The following is a 26,416-nucleotide window of genomic DNA, read 5'->3' on the forward strand; positions in this document are numbered from 1 at the left end:
CTGTTCGGGCGGCAATGGGACACAGGGCTGTGGGGGTCCTTGGGCAGGCCACACTGCGCCTGGAAGGGGGTGGGGGGGGGGGGGGGGGGGGGGGGAATCAGATCCATACACCCCTTTGGGCAGAAATCAAGATACATCGGGACCCCATGATTGCTGGGAGGATGCAGGGGTCCACGAAAACAGCCCACAGAAGCACATGCTGGGGGAGACCCCCGTTCAGCACATAGTGACTACCGAATGAGGGCACCTTCACCAGGACACATTCCAAATGGCAACCAGTTGTCCCGAGAAGGATCACACCCTCAAGGATATGCTCTCCCGCCCAGCTGTGGGCTCCGTGGGGGACCCGATCACACAACCAGAACAAGTGAGGGACCTGCCTAACCAGGCAGTTGAGGAACGAGTAACCCGCAACTTTTTGGAAGCGCTTTTCATGACACTCCGGGAAGACCTTCATTCACTAAAGCGAGAATTCTCACAGGATATCAAAGAGGTCCGGAGGGATGTCGATGCTCTGGGGGATCGTGTTGTGGAACTGGATGACAAGGAGGGAGTTCAGGAAGAGGAGACAGTGGTGCTTCAGCAGGAGGTCCTCCGACCATGAGCAACATATAGACTTGCAGTCCCACCTGGAGGACTTAGAAAATAGGTCATCCGAATAAGAGGCGTAATGTCAAAGGCTCAGAGCGACAACATCTTCGGATACGTCAGAGACCTATTCCGCCACATTCTCGGTGGCCCCTCGGATACCAGCATCCAAATCGACCGGGCCCATTGTGTAGGTCAGCCCAGACCGAATTTAACTATCCCCCCCCACCCCCCCACCCCCCGGACATTCTGGTCTGCTGTCATGACTTCCAAGTCAAGGAATAGATCCTGCGTAAAGCACACAATATGCATGCCATCACATTTCAGGGCCAAACCCCAACACTTTTTTCAGGACTTGGCTGCTCTCAGGTTACAGAAACGGAGTGTGTTCCACCCGGCTACTACACACCTCCGTAGCCATGGGATATCCTATTCATGGGGCCACCCTTTTCGCCTAATTTTCTGTTGGAAAGGGAGGCTCTACAAGCTATGATCATTGACATAGACCTGTCGAGTGTTGGAGCTAAAGCCACCAGGAGAGCAACAAGTTTGAGGACTCTCTCCTCTCCCACAGAAGGAGCGACCAACAAGCTGGAGGAGACAAGGACCGCGCCGGAAAGTGAATCGGCCCGACCTGGAAGTGATTGCAAAGGCCGGCAAGCAGCTTTTGAGGAGGTGCCATCAGCTTTGGCGAGACTGGATGGGTCTTGAAACCCTGGGACACTCCATAGCATTACATAGGCTGCGCAGCGGGCGGGAGGAGATGGGACCATTGGCCACATGCTGGACCCCAATGGATTGGCCGTGTAGCTGTATCTGGTTGCAGGACTGAACGTAAGAGGATGTTCCAAGTTCCATGCTATTTTCGTTAATTTGTGTTGTTTATGTTATGTTTGGTGTATGCACTCACCTTCACATAGGATACATCGATGAACATATGGCTGGGTAGCGGTAGTCACAAAAGAACCCACTGACAACTCTGGGGTCGGGGGTGTCGACAATACGAGGGTCACACAGCTTCTCCCAACCTCCATGCCACACACCCCTCCTAGAATCCTCACACTCAACGTGAGAGGTCTTAATAATCCGATTAAACGCAGGGCGGTACTTGCATACCTGGAGAACTCAGGTTAGGACATCTGCCTCTTACAGGAGACCCATCTGCTCATGGGAGACTGTCCCTGTCTTAGGTCCTGGGCCTTTCCCCAGCAATTTTTTTCATCCTCCCTATCCATGACAGCCGGGGTGGCCATATTGGTGGCAAACTCCTTCCAGGGAAGGGTGGAACAGAAAATAGATGAAATTAGAGTTAGACTTCTCATATATTGCTTTACCTTAGCGGGCAGGTCCCTGGTGATAGGTTCAATGTATGCTACGAATGAGGTACAGGAGGTGTTACTCCGTAATGCGCTGGTGGGGGGTCAATGAAGATTGATGATAAACTAGACATACGGCTAGTAGCAACGCCCTCAACAAAACTCACAAAAGTAGCCACATTCTGGTATTACACCCCGGTAAGACTCCAAAGGGTCAAACCAACACAAAGTGCGGACTGCTGGAGGGGATGCAGGAGGTGGGGGACCTTGATGCACATGTTGTGGGAATGCCCCCAGCTACAGCAGTACTGGTCGCAGGTACTAGACAACAGAGATAGCCATTTGGGCACCCAAATGTTGTGTTTCCCTGCATACATACTTCTGGGTCTTCCAAATCCGCTCACATACCCTTTGAAATCCAGACATGGGCGGCAAATAGGCACGGCACCAGGAGCTGCCATCCAAAATATTCTCAGCCATTGGGGCTCTCTGCAGATTGCCACTCACACTAGCTTGCTCCACAGGTTATGGCATATCTTGGGAATGGAAAAGATCACAATGTCTTTGGGTGGGAAGGGAGCCGCATTCGGGGATCTATGGCGCCCATACGTGTTACTGCTTTCACAGGAATTCCGGGAATTGACATGCCAAAGATACCTCTGATTACTGCGTCTACCGGAGATGAACCAGCTGCCACTAATCTCAAATCACTAAGCAGGTACAATGATTGTATGTCTCCAGTGTCCCTATTTGTGGGTGAGGGAGGGGGGATTTGGCTTGGGTGGGTAGGGAACTATCTGCCAGCACAACATTAGCAACATTATGTCAGGCCTCACCAGAGGTTAAGTATCTACTGTTGATTGTAAAATCTGCTGTTGGCACTGTCTCTTTTGTTGAAATGCTAATAAAAAAGAACTGAACCATAAAGTGGCATCTGCATTCATTTCATAAATACACTCCTTGACTATAAAGTCACCTTCATCTCCTACAATAGCATCCTGAATAGAGGCTACCACCCATCACTCTCTTATCTAAGACAGCTGGACTATCCATTACATGTCAATCCACAGACAACCTTGAAAAAAATTCTGCTTGAACATTCTTCACCCTTCAATGTGCTCAAGCTCATATCAATATTCCTGTAATAAACTGGCAGCCAATCTGGCAAATTTTGTCGACTCTTTACCTGCCCCACGTGGAAAGAACACCTTCACCAATGGTTTATGATCAGTATGCAACACAAATTGTGTCTCCGACAGGTAAGTTTGATAATATTCAGCGCACCATGTGGCTGCCAAGGCTTCCCATTCAAATACGGAATAATTTCTTTCTAAATTTGTCAGCATCCTAGAGCAAACAATACTGTTTTTTCAGTCTTTCCATGATGTTGAGATGAAATAGCTCCTATACCAGTTGCGGAGCATCCACTGTAAGATTAGACTTGGTATCAAAGGGTACTAACACTCTAGCATTACACATCTCTGTTTTTATTGAATCAGGACAGTTTTGCCGATCAGTGTCCCATGAACAATTGCACTCTTTCCCAACTGATCATTACACAAGAGAGGAGTTTTCGTTTAACACCTTCCCCAGAAATGGTATACCCTAAATAATCAATCTCTTCTTCCAAGAATTTATGCATGTTTTTTCTCAACATAAGACCCACATCAGCAATCCTGTGTAGTGCCTGCTTAAGCACAACATTTTGCTGCTCAATGGTTTCATGAAATCAAAATATCATCTTGGAAAGCAATAATATTTTGTAACCCCTTAAAAACCTCACCCATCATACGTTGAAAAACACTCGCAGCTGAAGACAAATCAAATGGCATATGAGTAAATTGAAAGGTCCTCTACACAGGATTGTAAGCTGTAAGAGTGTTGGTGACTTCCTTAAGTTTGATTTGATGTTGAGCATTTTTCAAATTTAATTTTGATTAGTATTTTCCACCTTTAAGCAATTACACCAATTCGGTAATAATGGGTACAGGAAAGATGTCCGCCACAATATTCTGGTTCCAAGATCTGATATCGAACTAAAACCTCAAACGTTTATCAGCCTTCTCTGTGAGAACCATGGGAGAAATCCAACTAGATGCCTCCCCCGGTTAAATTATTCCGTCTTCTAGCATCTCCTCCAACATTTTCTTTACTTCACTGCAAACCACAATCACTTTATGTTGGGCAGGTATTGCAGCAGGCTTGAGTATGATTTTATGTACATACCCACTTAACAGTCTATCATCAAACACACCTTTCAATCGTTCAATATTCACTCAACAGAAACTGTCACTTCTCGTGCAGCTTACAACATCTGTTCTCTGCCTATGCTGCACACTATGTTACACACTGATTATGTTGAAATTGAAATACTCAGCAGTACACATCTCGTGCTCACTGAATACAATAAGGAATATCCTAAGTGTTTAATGCACAGACTGTAGTGTTTCCCCTGGGTCCTAGGCTTCAGTGTTCATTAGGGTGTATTTTACCAGTTATCAGACTTTCATGTCGGGCCTTAGTATTTTATCCGGGGTCCTAGGCTCTAATATTCCTTGGGATCATTAGTCCTTTTACCCCGGGGCCTTTAGTGCCAGTTTCCAGATTTCCCTCTATGCAAAAAGGCCTCCTAGCAGCCTTCAAAGAAGAGGCACGCCTTTCCAGAACCCTTGCGAGAATTCGGGAATGACGCCCTTTAAATACCGCTGAAGCATCCCTTGGCTTTGATTCTCCAAAGAGGAAAGAGCTCGGGTATCTCCTGACTTTAAGAAGATTTACCTGATCTTCATCCAGACCTGATCCTATCCTCAAGCGCCGCACTCCAAGGAGGTTCCGCTTCTTCTAAAACCTGTAAAGCAAGAAAACAAGACATTTGATGACAGTTCCTGCGACAGTAGGTAAGACAAATACACAGTGTCGCAACCGCATAGAAGCAAAAGATAAAGGTTAGTGCACGACAACTAACAGTGTGTTTTGAAAGACTAGTGATAAACAACAAGTTCCATTAGCTCAGGACTAATCCACATTGAAGAAAGGTGGATCTTATGAAAAACTAAGTTTGATTTTCTGGTACCCTTCGGAGAGAGGGAGCACATTGTGTATTTACTTTCTCATAGAGGGAGTTTGCCTAGTGGCATTCTGGACATTGTTCTCCCACACATCAACTAGGTCAGTTTTCTCCCATGAATCACACGCTCTTACCCTGGAACACAGGCTCTCGACCCAGAACATAATCTACAAAGTTAGAAAGCTAGTAAGAGAAGCAGAAAACCCAGCAGCAGAATAAAGTTATATCTGCGGTATAAATTGACATTATACTCAAACTGATTCCTGTGACCATTTTATTTCTTAAGAGCGATCCATGTACCCACACCACAGGCAGACAAGATCTGAACAGTAGACATTTGCACCTCCCAAGATTCGGGGGGACCAGATTCAGTATGGATTCTCGCGCTCAGCTGTTACACAATGCAATCCTGAATCATTCCCAAATCCACTGAAAATGTCAATACATCTAACCAAAGGTTGTCACGGGCTGTGAAGCAAATGACAAACCTCTAAAGGGAAACTTTTGGTAAACGAGATACAGCAGTTCACTATGTCAAACATCCATCACAGGTCACTCTCCTCATCAGTGTGGATTCTACTCTAGCAGCACAAAGTGTTGTTGTGTTTCCTGGCCAGTTTGTCACCAAAATTGTTGTAAAACGATCCAGGTGAAACTTCTTTACCAAATAACATCTTTATTTCAAGCTACAACACAAGTGTGTTTCTGTAATATTCTGTCAAATACTCTTCACATGCTGACAGGTACTAGAAGAGGGTTATTCAAAATACACCTAATCCATCGCCAGCGGACAGCAACTGTTTCTAGATGGCATGCAAATAACAGTCATAGAGTATTTCAATTCAATATTCCTAATTCCACTAATCTGCATTTGGATCTACTCTTAGACCCACATGCAGGGTATACCACATATCTCCCTTCCTTATATTTACATAAATACTATACATTAGGATTGACACTAAACTAACCATAGTTGTGACAGTGTAGATTACAAACAAAATGTCTAAAACAACACCTTTTATACAGTGACAAAATATTTAAGATAATGTGGTGGAACGTTCCTACGATAACTCATTCTTACTCTCTCCCGATTATCATTCCGATCATCCCAGGATGTCCCATCTGATCTTACAGTCATGCACTCTCCTTTGTTACGGATCCTCATATCTCTTGAACTTCCTTCACCTCCACAACTTCTCTTTTCACCACCATTGCTCACCTCTACTCTGATCTCCCTCTTTAAACGCACAACCCTGTTCTTGTTCCAGATGCGTCCAACAGCTGTTTTTACAGCATTACAAAATAAGGTAATTTCTTTTTGTGCCTTGGTGATCCTGCAAGTGATTTCATTTTCACAACATCTCCTACTTTGAGTTCAATATTTCGTACATTTTTCCTTTTGTTAAAATCCTCTTTTCTTTTCACCATCAGTCTTTCTTCTGAACCTCTTTAACATGCAGGAACACTGAACTTTATGCCTTTGTCCCACACCATTTATCCTGGACTCAAACAAGTGTTGGGCCCTCTTCCCTTAAACACAGTTCAATAGGAGTCTTCCCAGTGGTCATGTGCTGAGACTTGCGGTACGCAGTTATTCTTTCCTGTAGCTCCTTTTTCCAGTCTAGACAGTTCCCCTTGGCCAACTGTATCCTCTCCTTAATCTATTTGTTAAACCACTCAATGGGGCCATTCGTTTCTGGATGATAAATGTCACATTCTCTGTGGATAATGCCACATGTCTTTAGGACATTTTCTATTTCCTTAGAGCAAAACTGAGGACAATTGTTAGACAAGATACTTTTTTGAAAACTCTTTTTAAAACACTCGCCATGAACTTAATGATGCCAAAGGTGAAATATCCCTGACAGTATTTACCTCTACCCACCTTGGATAGAGATCAATAATCACTATTAGGTAAGGTGTGACTTGCTCACCTTGCAACTGGCCCACTATGTCAATATTAATCTACTCCATGGTTGACCGGGTAAACCCCTGCAAGCCGTGAGAACCTGATGAGTTCTCAACACTCTAGCGCTACAAGCGCATTCTACACACTCCCAAACTGCCCGCTCAATCTCCACATCCATTCCTGGCCTCCAAAAATTAGCCTCCAAGCTTCCTTTTGATTTTACAATACCCAGATGGCCTATGTGAGTCTGCTTTATTAGTTTGTCCCTCAATTTTGACAGTGGAATCAATCTAGTTCCCTCAGTAATAAATCATGATCTACAAACAACCCATCCTGGACAAAATTCCACACTCGCAAGATTTCTAAACCTTCCATGACTTATGGCACTTATCACTTCCTTCAAATTCTCATCATTTTTTAGTTCTAATTTCCATTCTTCTTCAGCTACACACATTTTGCTTTACTTCACATACATCTACCTCCAAATCTTGGACCTCATCATGTTTGTCACCAGTCTGCTCCTCATCCACCAGTCTTTGATAGGCAGTCTGCACTAGCACTTTGTATGTCTGCCTGATACTCCACATTAAAATTAAATACTTGCAATGCAATTATCCATCTTCGTATCTTTGCTGAAATGCAATCCAACCCCTTCTTTTTGAACACCTCCACTAACAGCTTATGATCTGATAACACCCCAAACTTAGTTCCGAAAATGAAATTCTCAAATTTTCTAAGGGACCAAAAAATTGCCAGCACCTCTCTTTCTATTTAATAATAATTTTTTGGGAGAAGTTCAACGTTTTGGAGGTACACACTATCAATATTTCCTGCCCTTTGCTCTTCTGGGTCAACACAGCTCCCAAACCTTTAGAACTGGCATCTGTAAGGATGTAAGATTTTTCACATGAGATAAACCCTTGTAAACACTGCGCCTCTTTTAAATGTTCATTCATTACCCTGAACCACATAGGTAACTCCACGCAAACACCTTCCCTTTCTTCAACAGACTTCTCAAATTCACTGATTTCTCTGCTAAGTTCCTTATGTATCTCTCATAGCATTCCAAATAAAATAACTTAACTCCTCCTTGGACTGTGGTGTTTTGAAATTACTTATAGTGTAAACATAATCCTGTTTGGGTTTCACACCTCCACCCAAGATTAGATGTCCTAGGTTTCCCACCTCAGCCATGCCAAACTGGCATTTGCTTCTTTTGAGAGTAAGTCCTTCCTCTAACCTTTCCAAAAGTTTACAAAGGCGGACACTGTGTTCCTCCACAGTGCCTTCAAATATTAAAACATCATCTTGGTAGCACTTAACCCATCCAAATCCATGTAAAACCTTACACATTATGTGTTGAAACACTGATGCTACTAACAAGACCAAGCAGCATTCTTCTGAATTTGAAGGCACCCAGGAGTGTTATGAATGCCACATGGCCCTGCGACCTACTATCCAATTTAACCTGATGGTAGGCCGAAATTAAGTACAATGTGGTGAAGAACTTTGCTCCCCCAATGTCGAAATTATCTCCTCGATAATGGGAATAAGGAACTTGTCCACCAAAACCTTTCTGTTCAGTGCTCTGAAGTCCACACATAATCTGATGTCCCCATTGCTCTTTTTGGCCATTACAACGGGGGCCAACCACTCTGTTGCCTCTACTTCCACTATTACACCTGTAGCCTCCAACTTCCTAAATTCTGCACTAACTTGATCTTATAATTCCAAAGGAATTCTCCTTACTCTTGCAGTAACAGGATCTGCACTTAACTTAATACAATGTTTGTAGTTCTTCAGGCACCCCAAAGATACCGTAAAAACCTCAGTAAACTTAAAAACAAAATCCATATCACTCATGTGAATCTCTTGCAACTGAACTTGTGGCTCAGCATTATGATTAAGCATCACACCTAACAGCCTTTAGTGTGCCCAACTCAATAAATTGTCCCCTTTATTGGACACATTAACCTTGCCTACTACATGCCTTCCTTCTAACTCCAAACAGCCTTTAAAATAACCAAGCATTTTGAATGGCTGCCCCAGACCCTCCTGGGTTCACATCCATGAAGTGTAATGCATTCTCCTCCTCAAAATATCATATATAACACTGTTTAGAAATTACAGTCAAATGCGAACAAGCGTTAAACCACATTAGCACTTTCACTCCATCTATCACCAATTTCTCACTGGGGTGTTCGTCCTTTTTTGTTGACTTGTTTATTTGAAACACTATTTCCTGTGAAGGTTCCTTAACATCTCTTCTGATATTTTTCATGCTCCTATTATGACAACACTTGTAGAAAGGCCCTTTTTCTGCAGACATTGCAATAGACATGCACAGCTGGGCAAGAACTTGCATTCGCTCTGTGACCACTATTGCCATGCCTAAAACTTTCTCTCATGAATTTTGTGCGTACCTCTTTCTCTTTTGACTTTTTTTTTCTATTTACCTTACACACCAACTCTTCCACCTTCTCAGAACTTGACACACTTTTCTCTTTCCTTGAACTTAACTCCGAGAAACACTTTAACATATGCTCCTTTTTCTTAGCCACCTTGATGGATCATCTTTCAACCACAATTTTCCCAGGCATTATCACGCCCACATCGTAGGACAAACTGATCACAAATTCTTTCCTCTAACTTTGCACCAAATTTGCACGTAGCTGCCAGCTTTCTTGGACTCATTATATACTTTTCAACTATCTCATCCTTTACTCGTTTACGCCTTCTAAAATAATGCCTCTGCATTATGCTCACTCTGGGGAGGAAATGTCTGTCCATTTTAGATAATCATACCACATACTCATTTAAATTTCTTTGTTCCTTGAGCGCAAAGATCTGGTAGAGTCTCCATGACCTCGTGTCCCCTCCCCCAAACAAGGCATTAATAGAGTATGCCTCGTTTCCGCTCTGAACGTTGGCCCACAGACCCTCGCATAATAGTTTATTTATTTTTTTATTTGTTCCATGGTATGCTCGGTTCGCCTGGAGTGTTTAATAAAAATGGGGGTGGTGTAATGTTTGGCATAATTCTATGGCAGGACCGGAGGCTCAGATTATGCTTTTCTTTCTCCGCCATTTATTAAAACACAAAACGCACAGCAGCCAAGAAAAGCTCTTATTGGAACATCATCATCGGTTTCAATAAAAGGAAGAAAAAACATCAAATAAAATCAACATAGTGCAAATGTCCCAGACTTTAACTTCAAGTCCCAGCACTCCAACTTGTAAGGATCCGAGGGTAGTCCTTTCACAGTGTCCATTATCCTTATATAAGCAGTCCCCTCTCTCTGTTCTTCCTCTTTCTTCGCTGCTCCCGCAGCCAGTTAAGTGTTTTCTCTTTGCTCTTGGGTTATTGTGGTGTTTACCTCTTTTTTGGGGTTTTTCTTGATTGCTCTTTCGGGATCTGTGTAAGCGTTGTGGCTGTTTTCTCCACAGAGTCCCGAGTACGTCGCGGGGGCGGGTTTTCCGCACCTTTCGCGACCTTTTTCCCATTGTGGTTCCGCGGCGTGTATCAGCCGCTAGAGGGCACTGCGGCGTCTCGTTGGTCTTCGCGCGGTTTCTCTTCAGAGGAGCCGCGCTGAGGAATCCAACGGACGCGGAGCCTTGCCCTCGTGCCCCCTCAGTGACGCTCGGTGAAGCCGGGTCTGTAGCCCCATTTCAGTGATTATGTCACTCTTACGCCCTGTTGAGGGTCTGTATTGCGGTTTTACCGCGTTGCTGCCGGTGGTGCCGGTTTGAGCACTCCTTAGCCCCTGGTGTGGTAGCGCGCTGTGGGGGGGGCAGACCTGGTCCCTTGTGGTGGGTTGGCGCGCTGTGTGGGGTCCGAGTGCGCCCTAATTGCGGCCAGTTCCTGCCACCCAAAAGCTGTACGGTCCTCCGGGCTGTTGGAATACCTTTGTACCCCCTGGTGTCTGGGGCTGTATTGTGGAGACCGTTGGGAGTCTCTGAGTCTGGTGGTGGTCGTCTATCTGGGTAGCTCACATTATGGAGGATGAATACTATGAGGAGCCCCATTCCTACCTGAATGATGAGGAGTTCTATCAGGCGGTTGATAGTTCTATCTATAGGTGTGTGACTGAGGTAGTTGGCCCTATGGAGGACCGCCTTTCGGCTCGTATTGTCGAGGAGTGCGCCAAGTTAGCGCGCGCGGATCTTCCAGGTCCTTCGGGGGAGGGTCCTCCAGCACCGAAGAAGCCTTGCAAGGAAGGGCCGTCGGAGCGTGCCCATGGGGTGGACAAGGGCACCTTTGAGCGTCTTTGGGACGCTTTCTTGGCAAAGGCGACCGCGCCCCCCGCGGAGCAGCCCGCCGCCCCGGTCCCGGTGGCGCCTTCGGAGGTTGCACCTTCTTCCCCGGATAGGGATTCCCCAGATACCGACGATGACGACGAGTCGGAGCGTTCCTGGCGTCCTTCGAGCTCGGTTGCGGAGTTGCCTCGGGATAGCTCTGGCATGCTGGACCCGGATGAAATTATTCATCCGCGGTCAGCGGCTTGGGCCCCGGGCGACAAAGTGGCCAAGTTTGTGGCGAGCAGGCTTCGCAAACCTCTGGAGAAGGAGGCCAGAGGGTGTCTGAGGGGGAATGCCCGAGACCATCGTTGGAGGGCAAGGTAGCCATGACTCCTGACCTGGATGCCAAGATGGCGACATTTCTGGCCAAGTTCATGAAGGACCCGCGCAAGGGCATAGACCGTTCTTGGCGGTCCTGCCAGGATAAGTTGTTAGACGCGGTGGGTCCGATCACGAAAATCTTAGATATGGCGGAGGAAGCGAAGGTCACGGGTGCGTCCATTGACCCTGAGGTACTGTCTAATTGGGCACAACGGGTGATCATTTTCCTGGGCAACGCCAACTGCGCCCTTTCCACAGAGCGCCGTCGGTCCTTTCTAATTAAGTTAGACCCGAAACTGGGAGATCTGGCCTCTTCGGAGGCGGGGGCTGTGGCCCAAGGGGTTCTCTTTGGCGAGCCTTTCATTAAGGAATTGGGCAAATTCGTCTCTACCTTTACCTCGCTGGACAAAGCCCAGTCCAGCATCAAGCGTGTTTTCCATCAGCGTTTTTCCTCCGGGGCTGGTCGCAGCAGGGGCCGTGCGACTGGCCGTGCAGGGCAAAGTGCCGGCAACAGAGGGCAAGGCTCCGGACGAGGGCAGTATAATACCTCTGCCAACTATACAAACTTCTATCCCACCAGAGGACAGCGTTTTGGAGGTCGCGGATTCAAGAAAGGAGCAGGAAACAACTCCAATTCTGGTGAATGTACTTCCTGCAGACCAAGTTTGTGTTGGCGGCCGTTTAGCGGCCTTCTGGGGGGAGTGGGCACGCCTCACCGCGGACGCGTGGGTGTTACAAACCGTCCGCGGTTTCCATATAGAATTCTACGACCAACCCTTTCAGGTGAGTGCCCCTTCTCCGATGGTGTTCTCAGAGGCCGATGCGTTGTTGATAGACGAGGAGGTCGCGGACTTGCTTCGCAAGGGGGCCGTTCGTCATTCAACTCGGCATCCCTCAGGGTTCATCAGCAACCTATTTCTAGTGGACAAGCCAGGCGGCGGACGTCGCCCAGTCATCAATCTCAAGGAGTTCAATGGGTGGCTGGTGTATCGCCACTTCAAGATGGAGGGCATCCATCTGTTGCGCGACATTCTGCTGTCGCAGGATTGGTTGGTGCGGTTGGATTTGAAGGACGCTTATCTGGTGGTTCCCATTCATCCCCCACACCGTCGTTTCCTGCAGTTTCTCTGGAAGGGTCAGGTGTTCGAGTTCATGGCCCTTCCTTTCGGTCTGTCTTCCGCTCCGTGGTGCTTCACGAAAGTCCTGCACCCGGTGATAGAATTCTTGCGCGGTCAGGGCGTCCGGCTCATCGTCTACTTGGACGACATTTTGCTGCTGGACCAATGTCCTCGGAAGCTGCGCGAGCACCTGCAGATGGCGGTGTCGCTTCTACAAAGCTTGGGGTTTGTCATAAACGAGTCCAAGTCTGTTCTGGTTCCCTCTCAACGGATAGAGTTCCTGGGTTTCATCATAGACTCTGTCGAGTCCATCCTCAGTCTTCCGGCCCGCAAGTTGTCGAAGATCCGTCATGTGTTGCGGCAGACTGTGGGGAGATCCCACACCTCGTTGAGGCAGGTTGCCAGAGTGGTGGGCCTCTTGTCCTCTTCCATCCAGGCAATTTTTCCAGGGCCGCTGCATTACAGAGCCCTTCAGCGCCTCAAAGCCTTTCATTTGCACAGAGGTTTGTCTTACGATCAGATGGTTCCTCTCTCGGAGGAGGTGAAGGAGGAGATGACGTGGTGGCTGTCTCACATGGAAGCCTGGAATGGTCGGGCGATCTTTGGATCGGTCCTGGATTTAGTGATCGAGTCCGATGCCAGCAGGGCCGGTTGGGGCGCTCGCTGCGGAGAATTTTCCACAGGCGGCGCCTGGTCTCCGGAGGAGCAGAAGTTGCATATCAACTGTCTGGAGCTCTTGGCGGGGTCCTTTGCGGTTCGGTGCTGGACCAAGGACACAGTGCAGTCGTGTGTCCTTTTGAAGATGGACAACGTCTCAGCTGTTCGGTTTGTGAACCATCTGGGAGGTTCTCGGTCTAGTGCGCTAGCGAATCTAGCGAAGGAGTTTTGGGCCTATTGCCTGGACAATCACGTGTCGGTGCAGGCAGAGTACCTGCCGGGCCAGTCCAATCAGGTAGCGGACTGGCATTCCAGGTATCTACGAGATTTCAGTCAATGGAAGCTGGATGTATCGGTTTTTCAATGGTTGAACAACCTCTGGGGTCCTTTTTCGATCGACCTCTTTGCCTCACGGTTGGATCATCAACTTCCGAGGTTCTTCAGCTGGAGGCCGGATCCGGTGGCGGAAGCCACTGACGCGTTTCTTCAAGACTGGAGTCGGGAGTCGCCTTATGCGTTCCCTCCCTTCTCCATGGTAACGAGAACGGCGGCTCAGCTGCGCCGGCAGAAGGGGGAGCTGGTCCTAGTGACTCCATTCTGGAGGTCGCAAGTGTGGTTTCCAGTTCTACTGGAACTTTCCTGGGATTTTCCAATCCTACTCCCCCAGTTTCCTCACCTGCTTCTCAGTCCAGATCAGGAGCCTCATCACCTCCTCGTGCAGGGTTCTCTCCACCTCATGGTATGGAGGCTTTCAGGGGACGCTGGTCGATCCCAGGCCTTTCGCGACCGGCTGAAGGACTTGTCCAAAGCCTGAGCTCCCAGTACGTCGAAACGCTACAAGTCCGCTTGGGCTAAGTGGGTACGTTGGTGTCTTCGACATGACCTGGATCCCTTGGTCGCAGGAGTGGTTCCCATCCTGAACTTCCTAACGGAATTGGATACGGCGGGTCTGGCGTATCGCACTATCAATGCCATGCGTTCAGCGATTTCTGCTGCGCACCTGCCGGTGAACGGTTCCCCAGTGGGAGAACATCCTTTTGTGTGCAGGCTCTTGCGAGGTGTCCGGTTGGCCTTGCCGCCGGAACCTCGTTACTCCGTCCTCTGGGACGTGAATGTGGTTTTGAATTTGTTTCTCTCCTGGCAGGCCAATGGGATTTGTCTTTGAAAGAGCTTTCGGCCAAATTGGCCATGCTGTTATGCTTGGTGTCGTGTCGCAGAGTGTCAGATGTTTGAGCTCTGGCTGTGTCCGCACGGGTGTTTTCGCCTGAGGGCGTCACCTTTACGGTTGGCCGCCGTACGAAGTCTGGCTCCAGAACTATTACATATCCTGCTTTTGTGGATGTCCCAAAATTATGTGTTGTGAACTGTTTGAAAGCGTATGAGGACATGACTTGGGATCTTCGCCCTCCGGGTGAACGTCAGTTGTTGATTGCCTTGCGAAAGCCACACCATGCAGTCTCTTCCCCCACAATTGCCAGATGGGTGCGCTGGGTCATGCAGGAAGCAGGCATCGATACTAAACGTTTTGGGGCACATTCTGCCAGAGGGGCCATGGCCTCCAAGGCGTTTGCAGTAGGTGCACGTTTGGAGGACTTGATGCGTGCAGCGGATTGGTCTTCAGAGTCCACTTTTAAGATGTTTTACTTCAAACCAGTGGTGGACATTGCCCGGTTGGTGGTGAGTAAGCTTTAAACTAGCATAATCTGAGCCTCCGGTCCTGCCATAGAATCGAAATTTGCCTAGCTAGTGTGACGGTAAGTTTCAATTCTATTAAGGACACGGAGGCGAGGATTATCCCACCCAGATCGTCCGCGTGTGACGTCCCGCCCGTATGCCAGTAAGTACGTAGGTTTCCAGTTGATGCTGTTCATTTCATGCCTGCTGATGTCCGTGCTGTATTGCTGACATGCATCTGGTTGTACAACTCTCACGCAGTTGTGTTTTGTCACTAGGTAATGATGGTGCCAAGCAGGACCAGTAAAGATGTTGCGTAATTCGCGAAGAAAGAGGAAGAACAGAGAGAGGGGACTGCTTATATAAGGATAATGGACACTGTGAAAGGACTACCCTCGGATCCTTACAAGTTGGAGTGCTGGGACTTGAAGTTAAAGTCTGGGACATTTGCACTATGTTGATTTTATTTGATGATTTTTCTTCCTTTTATTGAAACCGATGATGATGTTCCAATAAGAGCTTTTCTTGGCTGCTGTGCGTTTTGTGTTTTAATAAATGGCGGAGAAAGAAAAGCATAATCCTCGCCTCCGTGTCCTTAATAGAATTGAAACTTACCGTCACACTAGCTAGGCAAATTTCGATTCAATACTCTACCACACACAGTGCTACACTAGTAATATATGTCTCCCACTTAAGTTGCTCTCCATCCAATTTCACAAACAGAATAATATCCACCACTATAAGGTTAACATTGTTAGTTGCACTTATTATAACCGACAGTTTTTTTAAAACCATTACACACCTACAAAACCTTTTTGTTAGATGATACTATACGTTGTTTCTTAATTTGGTCACCTTAAAATTGTGGTAGTTTTGCACCCCAAATGACTTGCCCCACACACTCTGGGCTCACAGCATAAAAATAATGAACTACATGAAATGATAGGCTAAAGGGTGCCTGTAACTGAAATAACAGAGTAAACTTGAGCTCAAAACTGTTCAACTGTGGTGTGCCTGTCACAGTACTAGAAAACAGACAGAAAGTTCCCGACACCAAGATTCCAATTTGATAGGCTCAGTCAGTCGCCTCAATCGAGGTGTGCCAGTTACTGCTAGGTTTCCCTCACTGACCGGCAAATATTTGTGGTGTGTCAGTCACCACTGCATTTCTTACAGCTCGACAAATTTCTCCCCTCATTTCCTTTACAAATGCAGTTTCACCACTACGAGGCAATGCAAAACAAGTTACGCCAAATTACCAATGCATCAGCTAACAATGAAAGTGAAACGTCCAACTCAACACCAGGTAGCTCCAAATATGGCCGCCTTGCATCATTGAAATTTGTTTCAGTAGGCGATAGATCTATTTACAAGGGCACCATGTCCTCATTGAGGAGTCAGTTTCACTCAGCGATCGAACACAGGGTTGCTTCAACTTAGACTTGGAATGCAACTTGTGGAAATGTACCTTTTTAGGGGTACACTGGTGCAGGTTGACCCCCTCGTCCACGGGTTCCAAGTACACTGAATTCACAAACCATCTTCCCTTTTATACCATTTTGTTGCAAAGTAAGCATGTGAAAAGAAGTGGAAAGAACAAGTTGAGAAATAGCTATCAGCAAACACGGGCAGATGAATGACTACATGGTCAGCAAAGTGGGAGGGGGAGCAGGAATATTTACAGCAGCAGTAAATGGTCAAAAGTTAACACCTGAGATCAGGTGCACTAGCAGCTATAAACCCCTAGCACATACATTGCTTAGCCATGTCAGGAGGTCAACTAAAATAAATAACACAAGCAGAGTGAAAAGACGAGCAGCAGAGGACAGAAGAATTACGAAGGAAACAAAATAGACATCACAGCCAAAATGGCCGTAGCTTATGCTAAGTAAAATATTACACGTTTCCACACCTGTGTTCCAGCATCAAACGCTTGAGTGCCACCACAACTCATATAGGCTTCAAATGACATCACCTTCCTCGGACAACACTTTCTCCAAATTTCGTCATCCGAGCTCTTTTGTTTACCCAAAGGCATCCGCTGACCACAAACACCACCACAGAGCGCACTACCACCGCTACCTGCCGTCTCATTGATTACTCCTCTTTCTCCATGTTGAGGTGTACCTACACCAATCATCGCCCATGTAATATTCAGTAAAACACTCCTCACACGCTGAAAGCTTCTAAAAGAGGTTTATTCTAAATGCACCTCATCAATAGTCAGCTGACAGCAACTGAGTCTAGGTGACACATTCAGAATATTGTGTTCATGCTTACCCAATCAAATATGGATCATTGGAAGGAATACTAGTTTGTGAACACATAAGGGTTAGAGCACTTTTGGAAAACAAATTCTCATACGGATTATTTTCAAAGGCAGTTAAAGCAAACCCTCTTTTCCTGCATGTTACGGAAGTTATGGCTTTCTCCCCTATTAGTCCACTACAGGTGCTCATACTGCCATTGCAACCTTAACAGGGATAAATCGCTTTTTTCTACTTTCAGAGAGGAACGGGAAATGTCCATTCCTAGTCAACAACCCCTCCTTAGGTCCTCCTTTACCAGGCATCCTGCTCAAGCTCCTTATTCATGCTCTAGGGCCTCTCCTACTCCTGTGCACTGCATCCGTCTTAGCCACCTGCGTGCTCAAGACTCACCCACCAGTCTGCAACAATGTATCCAACAGGGCCACGGCCCTGTGACTGAGCTGGAAATGCGATGGCTGGGAATAGAGTCCCACAACAAAGTAGAAGAGTTTGCTGGCCGAGACACTCCTCGTTACTGTAGCTCGAGGAAGAGGCCAACAGCTGATCTCCACCAGGGCTGCAAAACCGGGTTCCATCCCCAGCCGGCATGCCAATTAACACATCATCCTCAATAGCAGCCCGGCAAAGAGCAACTGACTCCAGCTAATCACTGATTCCAATGCTACTGGATACTGTCCTCAACGCTGGCATACAGACTGGAGAACACAAGCCGAGGTAGAACAGCCAGACCTTTGGCAGCCCTCAAAAAACATGTTAAGCAAGGGGGGGTTGAGTCTAGGGTCCACAGCTTTCCCTTAGCAGCCAGTGTTGGGCCGCATTACCAACGCTAAAAAAAAAAACGGAACAATTGCCAATACTGAGCAACACTCCTAAACTTAGTTAATAACCAGAACCTAGGAGCTAAACATATAGGTCCACACTTTTTACTATGCCATTAATCATTTTATTTGGCAGAAATCTTTCAAATCACTTATACACAACGCTTTATATACATGTACATCAAAGATGAATACAAAAAGGAAATATATACACAAGACTTAATTTCATAAAAACCAACCAATCACAAAGACACCACCACACATTCAATGCAAATCTCCAGACATACCTCCAAGCAAACTCAGCAAACACTTATACTAAACACTCACACCATCCAACCGCCACACCAGGTCGAGTCAAGTCTAGCCACGATAAACAATAACTTTTTAGTGGCAACAGACCAGGTGGACTGTACTCATACAACAAAGGTCAAACAACCAAATAAATCCTATACACTCTCACTAAGGTGCACAAATAAATCCAAATGACCTCAGACTACTACGTCCATCAACTATTTCAATGCAACCTAAACAAGATTGGTTTGTTTGACAAAACAAAAAGGTCGACGTGTTTCAAACCCTACAGGTTGTAGGGTTCTCATCAGGACCATGAAGTTCTAAAAAGGAGAAAGAAACAACAACTCTTATTTAGAGGGTTTCTACGACCACTATCAGAAAAACACCCAACGGTGTATGCCGCCTAGCTTATTCACTCGCAGACCAAATCTGCTGCATCAAGGCTAAAACAATATTGATTTTCTGGAGAAAAAAAAACATAAAACACGAGACAGTCTTTACACATAGTGTCATAATACAGAACTTTCTAATCGTATCAGGCAGTTCACTAATGGTGGCTTACCAAAGTGGTGTCTAGTATATGTCTCCCAGAGTATTTGGTCCTAGTTCCAGGATGCCCTGCCAGAGAATGGCAGACGTGTTAGTGCTTGATAATTCATTTTTTGAGCCACCCTCATCATGTCATTCTAAATAGGGCTTACCTCAATGGTACGTAACTGTCGGGATGCCTGTATACTCTTTGGTCCACGTGTCCGGTTTAAAGCTCAATCTACAGAGAAGATGTCAGATATGTACTTAATAGCAGAGCCTTAATTGCAGAGGCCCTTAATAGCCAAGGGTAGTTGTGTCATCTGAACGGCCAGCTGGTTACCTTAAAAAAATCCATCTCCCGTCTTGGATAAACAACGTCCACGTCTCCGAAGTTTGGGCGTGTGACGTAAGCTCCAGCATTGGATGGTGGGAGGTCAAGGGTAGCTGGGAAATGCAGTCTTTAAGCTGCCCGCCGGCGAAACAAACACTATCAGCTCTGAAGGCATGACTAAACCGCCCACTGGGCGTTGCACCGTGCTCACAACGCGCAAACGTGACTAAAAAGCCCTAAGGTTCAATGCATCAATGCTATTCAAGGCTTCCTGGACAACGTAGTCATGATTTCCAATCAAAGTTTCAAACTTTATTGACACCACAAGTCGCACAGTAAAAAGTGTGGACCTATATGTTTAGCTCCTAGGTTCTGGTTATTAACTAAGCTTAGGAGTGTTGCTCAGTATTGCCAATTGTTCCATTTTGTTGTTATAGTGACTTACTGAGTAGAGTCCAGGCCCTTTGGTGTTTCTGCATTACCAACGCTGGTAGACTCCTAGGAACTGGACCCTTCCACCAACCTAACTGCGAGCTGCCATCTTGGTTCAAGGAAGGAATTCTCAGGTTGTATTATTTGGCATCTTTTCTTGACTCCGGTTGGTACTGGAATGGGAGCAGTGGCATCCCGGTCGAATGTTTAGTGAATTTCTCCTGCTGGGTGAATCAACAGTTCCGGGTATGGGCATCGTCGATGCATTATATTTAGTGCTCCCGGTTTTATGGTATTTATTTTTTCAACATTTCCGTCTGCATTTATCCATATTTATTTTTGGGCCATCTTATTGGTATTTATCCATATTTATTTTGTGTTTCTAGAATAAATGGGGCTGTAAAATGGTATATTTCCAAGTATTTAACTCTTGGACGTGTACTCATACATAGATGCCTTCACATTTTACCAACTTAAGCAGTGCGTATATTAGAAGACTACACTCACAGGTAAATATTAGCGTTATACTAAAAATATTGGTTAACAAATGCCTGTATTTTCGGAAATCTTATCCATTTTTTGTAACTCTCCATAGTTTTCTGTCTGTATTTATCAGTAAAAATGGAAAACCGGAAACCTTAATTATACTTCAAGCGAACCCAGTTCAAGTCTTTAAAAGTGTTCACCTGCTTTTGGGCTCTTATAAGAGAATATTCCCTGCTACTACCCTGTTTAACCAGCTCACGTATCTGGGCTATAATAACAACTTTCCTAATAGTATTCATGAAGGTTTCTGGGCGATCTGGGGAAGGTCAATTTCTTCCTTTAGGCCAACTATTTGGGGGTGTTCTTTCCTCATTAAGTAATATACAGCAACGGGTCCCTCATTCGTCTACAGTTTTCTTTAGATATCTGCAGATGCAGCAATTTCTCTAAAGCCTCAATGAAGAGGATTGTGCTGCACTGATAACCCCTGTTTGAACCTTATTAGGAAAGCCCCATATAAGAGAAATATTGGGCTGGTCTACAAGTCAATCTATTTGTCATCTCATAGTCAGGTGGATGACATGTTTCAGTTAAGGCCCAGTAAGTGGAGTGTTTGGCTTAACAAGGAGGTAATGGGGCTTTGCGGGGGAGCGGCCGACCGGAGGGAGGCTTGCGTCCCCCGGGGTGTTTCGGGGCCTCGGGTGGGAGGGGGGTAGCGTCCGAGCTGAAATGAGTTGCAGGCTGTCGTGGGCTGTTTGGGCGGCATTGGGCTCCCCTTGGGCTGGCCTTGGGCTTCTTGGGCTGGGGGGGATATTTAACCGGCCATGTTAGGTCACTGTCCACCATTTTGGGGACAGTGACACAGCAGCCAGAGGGTGTAGGCAGGAGCGTTTTTTGTTTTTGTCAGGAGCATTTGGTTGTAGCTGGAGCGTTTTGTTGGGCGTCTTGTGAGGCAGGGGATTTCGATATGGGACGGGAGCATTAGAGGTGGGGTTCCGGTGCGGGCTGGGTCCGTTTGGTGCCTGCGGAAAGCGAGGGCGGCGAGTCATACCTGGCGAGGCTGGTTGGAGCGTTGGAGGAGCAGGGGCATGGCGGGGAAAGTGCTAGAAGAACCACGTGTGCGGGAGGCCTTGCGTCTTCTGGGGAAGCGGGCTACATGGACCTGGTGCAGCAGGACATACGGTTAAGGCTGCCGCGGCACGCTGCTAATGGCGCTGCGTCAGCAGTGCTAGCGTGCTGTGAGCCGCCAAGGTCTCACCCGAGGTGGGAGGCGGGGGAGGCGGAGTGGGAGAGCGGGAGGCAGCAGGCAGCGGGGGAGAGCGGCGGTAAGGCAAAGGCGGGGAATACGTGCAGGGGCAAGAAACGGCCGGCGATGGAGTTTGTAGGGGGGACGACAAGTGTGGCAGGCGGTGCAGATGTTGTGGGGGAAGTAGGAGGGGGAGATGAGGAGGCAAATAGTGCGGGGGCGGCAGGGGGTCTGGGGGGCGGGTGTCGGGGGTGCATCCAGGTGACAATGCGGAGATGGGGAGCGGGCAGGACGGACCGGTTGGCGCGAGGGGCACGGCTGATGAGCTGGGGGAGGGGAGGGGGGTGCGGGCTTTGGATCTGGTAGGGGAGGGTGAGGGGGTAGGTAGGAGGCAGATGGGGGGGCAGGATCACCATTGTTGATTAAGGAATCAGATTTGGAGTGGTGGGCGGACGCGGGGGAGAGCGAGTTGGACTGAGGGTCGTCGTTGGGAGGGGAGGGGGGGCGTGGTAGGGCCGAGCAGACCGCTGTCTCCGCCGGGAGCGCGTGCAGACGGGGGGTGGAGACTGGGGGGTTGGGACTGGGGGGTGGCGGGGGGACCGGGAGTGGGTTGGGGGCGGTTGGGCAGGGGAGGGGGGGTGTTCAGAGGCCGGGGCGGGGGGGCAAGGAGGTGTGGTGTGTGCGGGGGGCGGGCTCAGGGGGAGGTGGGGAGGAGCGGGGCATGGGTGGAGGATGAGGAGAGCGGCCAGCGAGGCGGGGGGCATTCTGCGGCATGGGGGAGTGACGCGCAGAGGTGGTGAGGCGTGGGGGGGAGAATTTTCAACGGCATGCTGGACTTTCCCCCTTTTCTCTTGGCAGGAGCAGTTGGCTAGGTGCTCGGGTGAGCAGCATGCGGCTCCAAACCACTGAGGGGACGGGCCGGCTCAGCCTTGTACGGGAGGTCGCGCTCCACCAAGGGACCCCTCACGAGAGCGCGTCGGACGGCGGGGGGTAGGTCCCAGCCAGCCCCACCCGGAAGGTTCGAGACGGACGGTGGGGGCCGGGGATGGAGTGTTGATGTACCTGAACAAGCCGGATGAGAGCAGGCAGAGAGAGAGAGTGTGGATTTGGGGGTACTGATGAGGGCGTGTAGAGAGAAGGCAAAGCTTAGCAGGATGACCCCCGTGGGGGGCGGCCAGGACCGGCAGTGGGGGGCTGGATTGGAGGTCAGGGACCTGGAGTCGGAGGAGGGGGGAGAGATTGGGAGGGGGAGATAAGTAATGTTGTTGGAAGTGTCTTACAGGTACGCCCTCGGCAGACAGCGCCGAGAATGACAGCCCCCCCCCGGCGCAACTGGTTAGGCGGCAGGATCCAGTGCGGACGCCAGCCTTTACGCCAGGTAAGGATGGTGGCAGAGTGGGGAGTGGCTTGGGCACGCCTCATGGAAGGCAGGTGTCGGTGGGTACGGATGCAGGGGGGGAGGACTTGGTGAGGCTGGTGAAGGGTAGGTATGTGACGGATGCCGGGATGGGTACGGACAAGGAGGGGGCGGCGGCGGACGCAGTGTCGGTGAGCGCCGGGACGGCGGGGTCGGAGATGCGGCGGCGGACTCGGCGAAGCCTGGGGTGGGTTGCGACGGGTGGCGCGGGGGCGAAGGAGAGTGGCGACGTACCGGTGCATAAGCTCCCATACATGGGGGTGGCAAAACCGCTGGGGGCACATTTGTGGCTGGCGACCAGGGAGAAGATTTGGAAGGGGGAGTATGTGGAAATCCTGAAGCTGCTCCACAGGGAACTGATGGCTAAGGAGGGATCGAAGGAGCAGGAGCAGGAAATGGCCAGGCAGCCCAAGGTGCCCCTGACAATTAAGAACTGGTCAGCAGCTTTCCTGATTTACGCCAGCGTATATTGTGAGAAGTACCCTGATCGGTCAGTCGCCTTATTCAAATATATGGATGTCGTCCGGTGGTCTCATTATGATGAGGAGTTCCGGGCTCGCATGGCGTCGGATCCGGAAGCCAAGTGGGGGGAGCTGGACGCGGACCTGTACCAGCAGACGATGAGTGGAGCGAAGTTTGGACGCACCATCTATACGGCCAGAGGGCTGCCGCTTGCACCGACACCCCTTTTCAGCCCGTCCCACCCGTGGCGGGGTGGAGTCGGGTGATACCGCTGCTCAGAACGCCGTCGGGGCCTGCTGGGACTTTAATAAGGGCGCGTGCAGCAGGCAAGTGTGCCGTTTCTGGCACGAATGTTCCAAGTGTGAAAAGAGACGCCCAGTGGTGCGTTTCTGGGGGGTCGGAGGAGGATCCGCACCGGGGCAGCAGCAGGCGGCGGCTCCCGCAGGGGGGGAGGGGGGCGGCAGAGGGGGGTCAGGAACCATGGGCAAAGGCTCATACACCGGTTAGGCTGGATCGGATCGGACCTCTGTTGGTGGCCTATCCGTGGGGGGAAGATGGGGCCGTGTTGCGCCAGGGTTTCAGGGAGGGTTTTCGGTTGGGTTATGAGGGTTCACGGATCGCTCGGTGGGCTGACAACCTGAAGTCCGTGAACGCATACAAAGGGGTCGTACGGGAGAAGCTGTTCAAGGAGGGCAAGGAGTGCCGGATGGTGGCCCCTTTACTGAGCCGCCCCTGCCCAATTTGATCATCTCCCCAACCGGGAGGTCTCCAAGAAGGAACTGGGACAATTTCGGTCGATCCAGCACTTGTCGTGGCCGGAGGGCACGTCGGTGAATGACTATATCTCAGCCAAGCTGTCGTTGGTGTCGTACTCGTCCGTGGACGTGGCACGGAGGATGGTGACGGCGGTGGAACGGGGTGCCCTCATGGCAAAATGCGACATCAAATCGACGTTTCGGTTGCTGCCGGTACATCCGGCGGATCACCAGTTGTTGGTGATCCAGTTCGACGGTCTCATCTTTGTGGACAAAGCGCTTCCCATGGGGTGCTCGGTATCTAGCGCATTGTTTGAGAGGTTCAGTTCCTTCCTGCAGTGAGCTTTTTCCTGGCGCACAGGCTCAGAGGCAGTGACGCATTACCTGGATGACTTCTTCCTGGTGGGTCGGCCTGGTTCGACGGACTGCCAGAGACAGCTGGATGGTTTTACGGACCTTATGGGCTATCTGGGGGTTCCCCTGGCGCCAGAGAAGACACATGGTGCCAGCACAGTGCTGTCCTTTCTTGGTATAGAGCTCGACTCAGCGGCCATGAAAGCGCACCTACCGAAAGTCAAGCGGGCGGCAATGGTGGCATCGGTTGGAGGCATGCTGGCGAAGCAGAAGGTGACGGTACGGGAAATGCAGGTCTTGTTGGGGCACTTGAATTTTGCGTGCCAAGTGGTGCAAGCCGGGCGGATGTTTTGCCGTTGGTTGGGTCTGGCGTTGGCCGGTTTGATGCTGCCGCACCACCACTTGCGCCTGTCGGCGGGGTTGGCTTTTTTGGGGCGCTTAAATGGGGTGCCCATGGCGCCTCCGGAGGACTGGGAATGGGACATCACGATGTCATCGGATGCGGCGGGAGTCGGCGGGTTCGGCTTTACTGGGCAGGGAGATGGTGCGCGGAGCAGTGGCCGGCGCATTGGCAGGCAGGCGGACGGAGTATTGCCTTCCTGGAGTTGTTCCCTTTGGTGGTGGCCGTTACAGTGTGGGCGCAGGACTTGGCGCACAAGCGGGTTTTGTTTCGGGTGGACAATATGTCGGTGGTGCAGGTGGTCAACAGGCAGTCCGCTAGGGACCCGCAGGTGTTGAAGTTGATGCACGTTTTTTTTTGTGTTCCGATGCTTGGAACATGACATTTTATTTCAAACCTGGCACGTGCCGGGGGTGGACAATGACATTGCGGATGCTTTGTCTCGTTCACAGTGGCATAGGTTCCATGGGCTAGCCACGGAGGCGGACGAGGTCAGGACACCGGTGCTGGCGGCTCTTTGGTCGGTGGGAGACGGCGGGTCATTCAACTGGTGAAGGCGTCGGTGGCGGCGTCCACTTGGAAGGCGTACAAGCAGGCCTGGCAGGAGTTTCAGCGCTTCGGAGCGGTAAGGCAAGGGGACAGGTGGTGGCGGGAGGAGCAAGTGGTGCAGTTCATGCTCGGTTTGATGGACAGGGGATTGTCGAGGGTGACGATTGCGGGGAAACTGTCGGCGGTGGAGTTCATGGGTAAGCTGTAGTGGGGTTATTCACTGTCGGCGGGGGAGTTGGGGGCGCATCTCCTGGAAGGATGGGAGAGGAAGAAGGGGGCGCGGGTGCGTCAGCGGCAGCCGATTACGGAGGGGATGCTGGAGGCGTTGGTGCGGACATTACCGTCGGTTTGCCGGGATCGGGGTGAAATGGTGCTGTTCTCCACGCTGATGTTGTGGATGTTTTTCAGAGCGTTCAGGGTTTCGGAGCTGGTGGGTTTGAAAGGAGGGCCGGGGATGCTGTGTGGGGACGTGGACGTGCGGGACCAGGTAGTGGCGGTGCGATTGCGGCGCTCGAAGACTGATCAGCGCGGAGAAGGTACTTGGGTGGGGTTGGGGCCTGGGGGGATTGGCGGAGGTGTGCCCGGCAGCGTGGGGAAGCGTCTGGCGGAGGGGAGGAAACAGAGGGATGAGGAGGTTTTTGGACGGGGGGAGCCGGCAGGGTGTCTGCGGCTCAGGTGTTGTGGGTCCTGCGGCACGCCCTACAGTCTATGGGTGAGGACCCGAAGGTGTTCAGGACGCATTCATTTTGCATCGGGCGGCAACGGAGGCGGCACGGTGGGGTTGGGGTGAGGAGGAGATCAAACAGTTGGGGCGCTGGAAGTCGGACTGCTATAGGACTTATGTCAGGATGCGGTGGGTAGGCGTGGAGTGAGGACGGAAATGTGTTGCCTGCTTCTTACATGTGTGTCTTTGGAGGTGCTGTGGCTGGGCCAGCTGCGGCGGCGCTGAATAGTTACACTGTGGGCCATTCATTTGTTAAGAGAGCGGAAAGGGCCGAATGGGACAAGCACAGGAACCTTAATTTGGAACTAGATGACCAGTTGTTTTGTTGTCATTGGCGGGGAAAAGGGGGCATGCGCTGCACGAGTTGGTGCCGGCATTGAACAATGTAGTGCGGGGGG

At 49.6% G+C, this 26,416-nt stretch overlaps 1 protein-coding gene across 2 annotated transcripts in view; it reads right to left on the minus strand.

Annotated features, from left to right (window-relative positions):
* Positions 1-26,416, minus strand: part of HSPBAP1 (HSPB1 associated protein 1) — a 1,203,084-nt gene that overhangs the window by 1,103,806 nt on the left and 72,862 nt on the right. For both annotated transcript variants that reach the window (XM_086958822.1, XM_086958821.1), the window contains exon 2: positions 4,683-4,752. The gene's annotated coding sequence lies outside the window, so the exon portion shown is untranslated. The remainder of the gene's footprint in view (positions 1-4,682; positions 4,753-26,416) is intronic.

This window comes from Lissotriton vulgaris, chromosome 2_1 (genome assembly GCF_964263255.1).
Source record: "Lissotriton vulgaris chromosome 2_1, aLisVul1.2, whole genome shotgun sequence".
In the NCBI taxonomy this organism is placed as follows: domain Eukaryota; kingdom Metazoa; phylum Chordata; class Amphibia; order Caudata; family Salamandridae; genus Lissotriton; species Lissotriton vulgaris.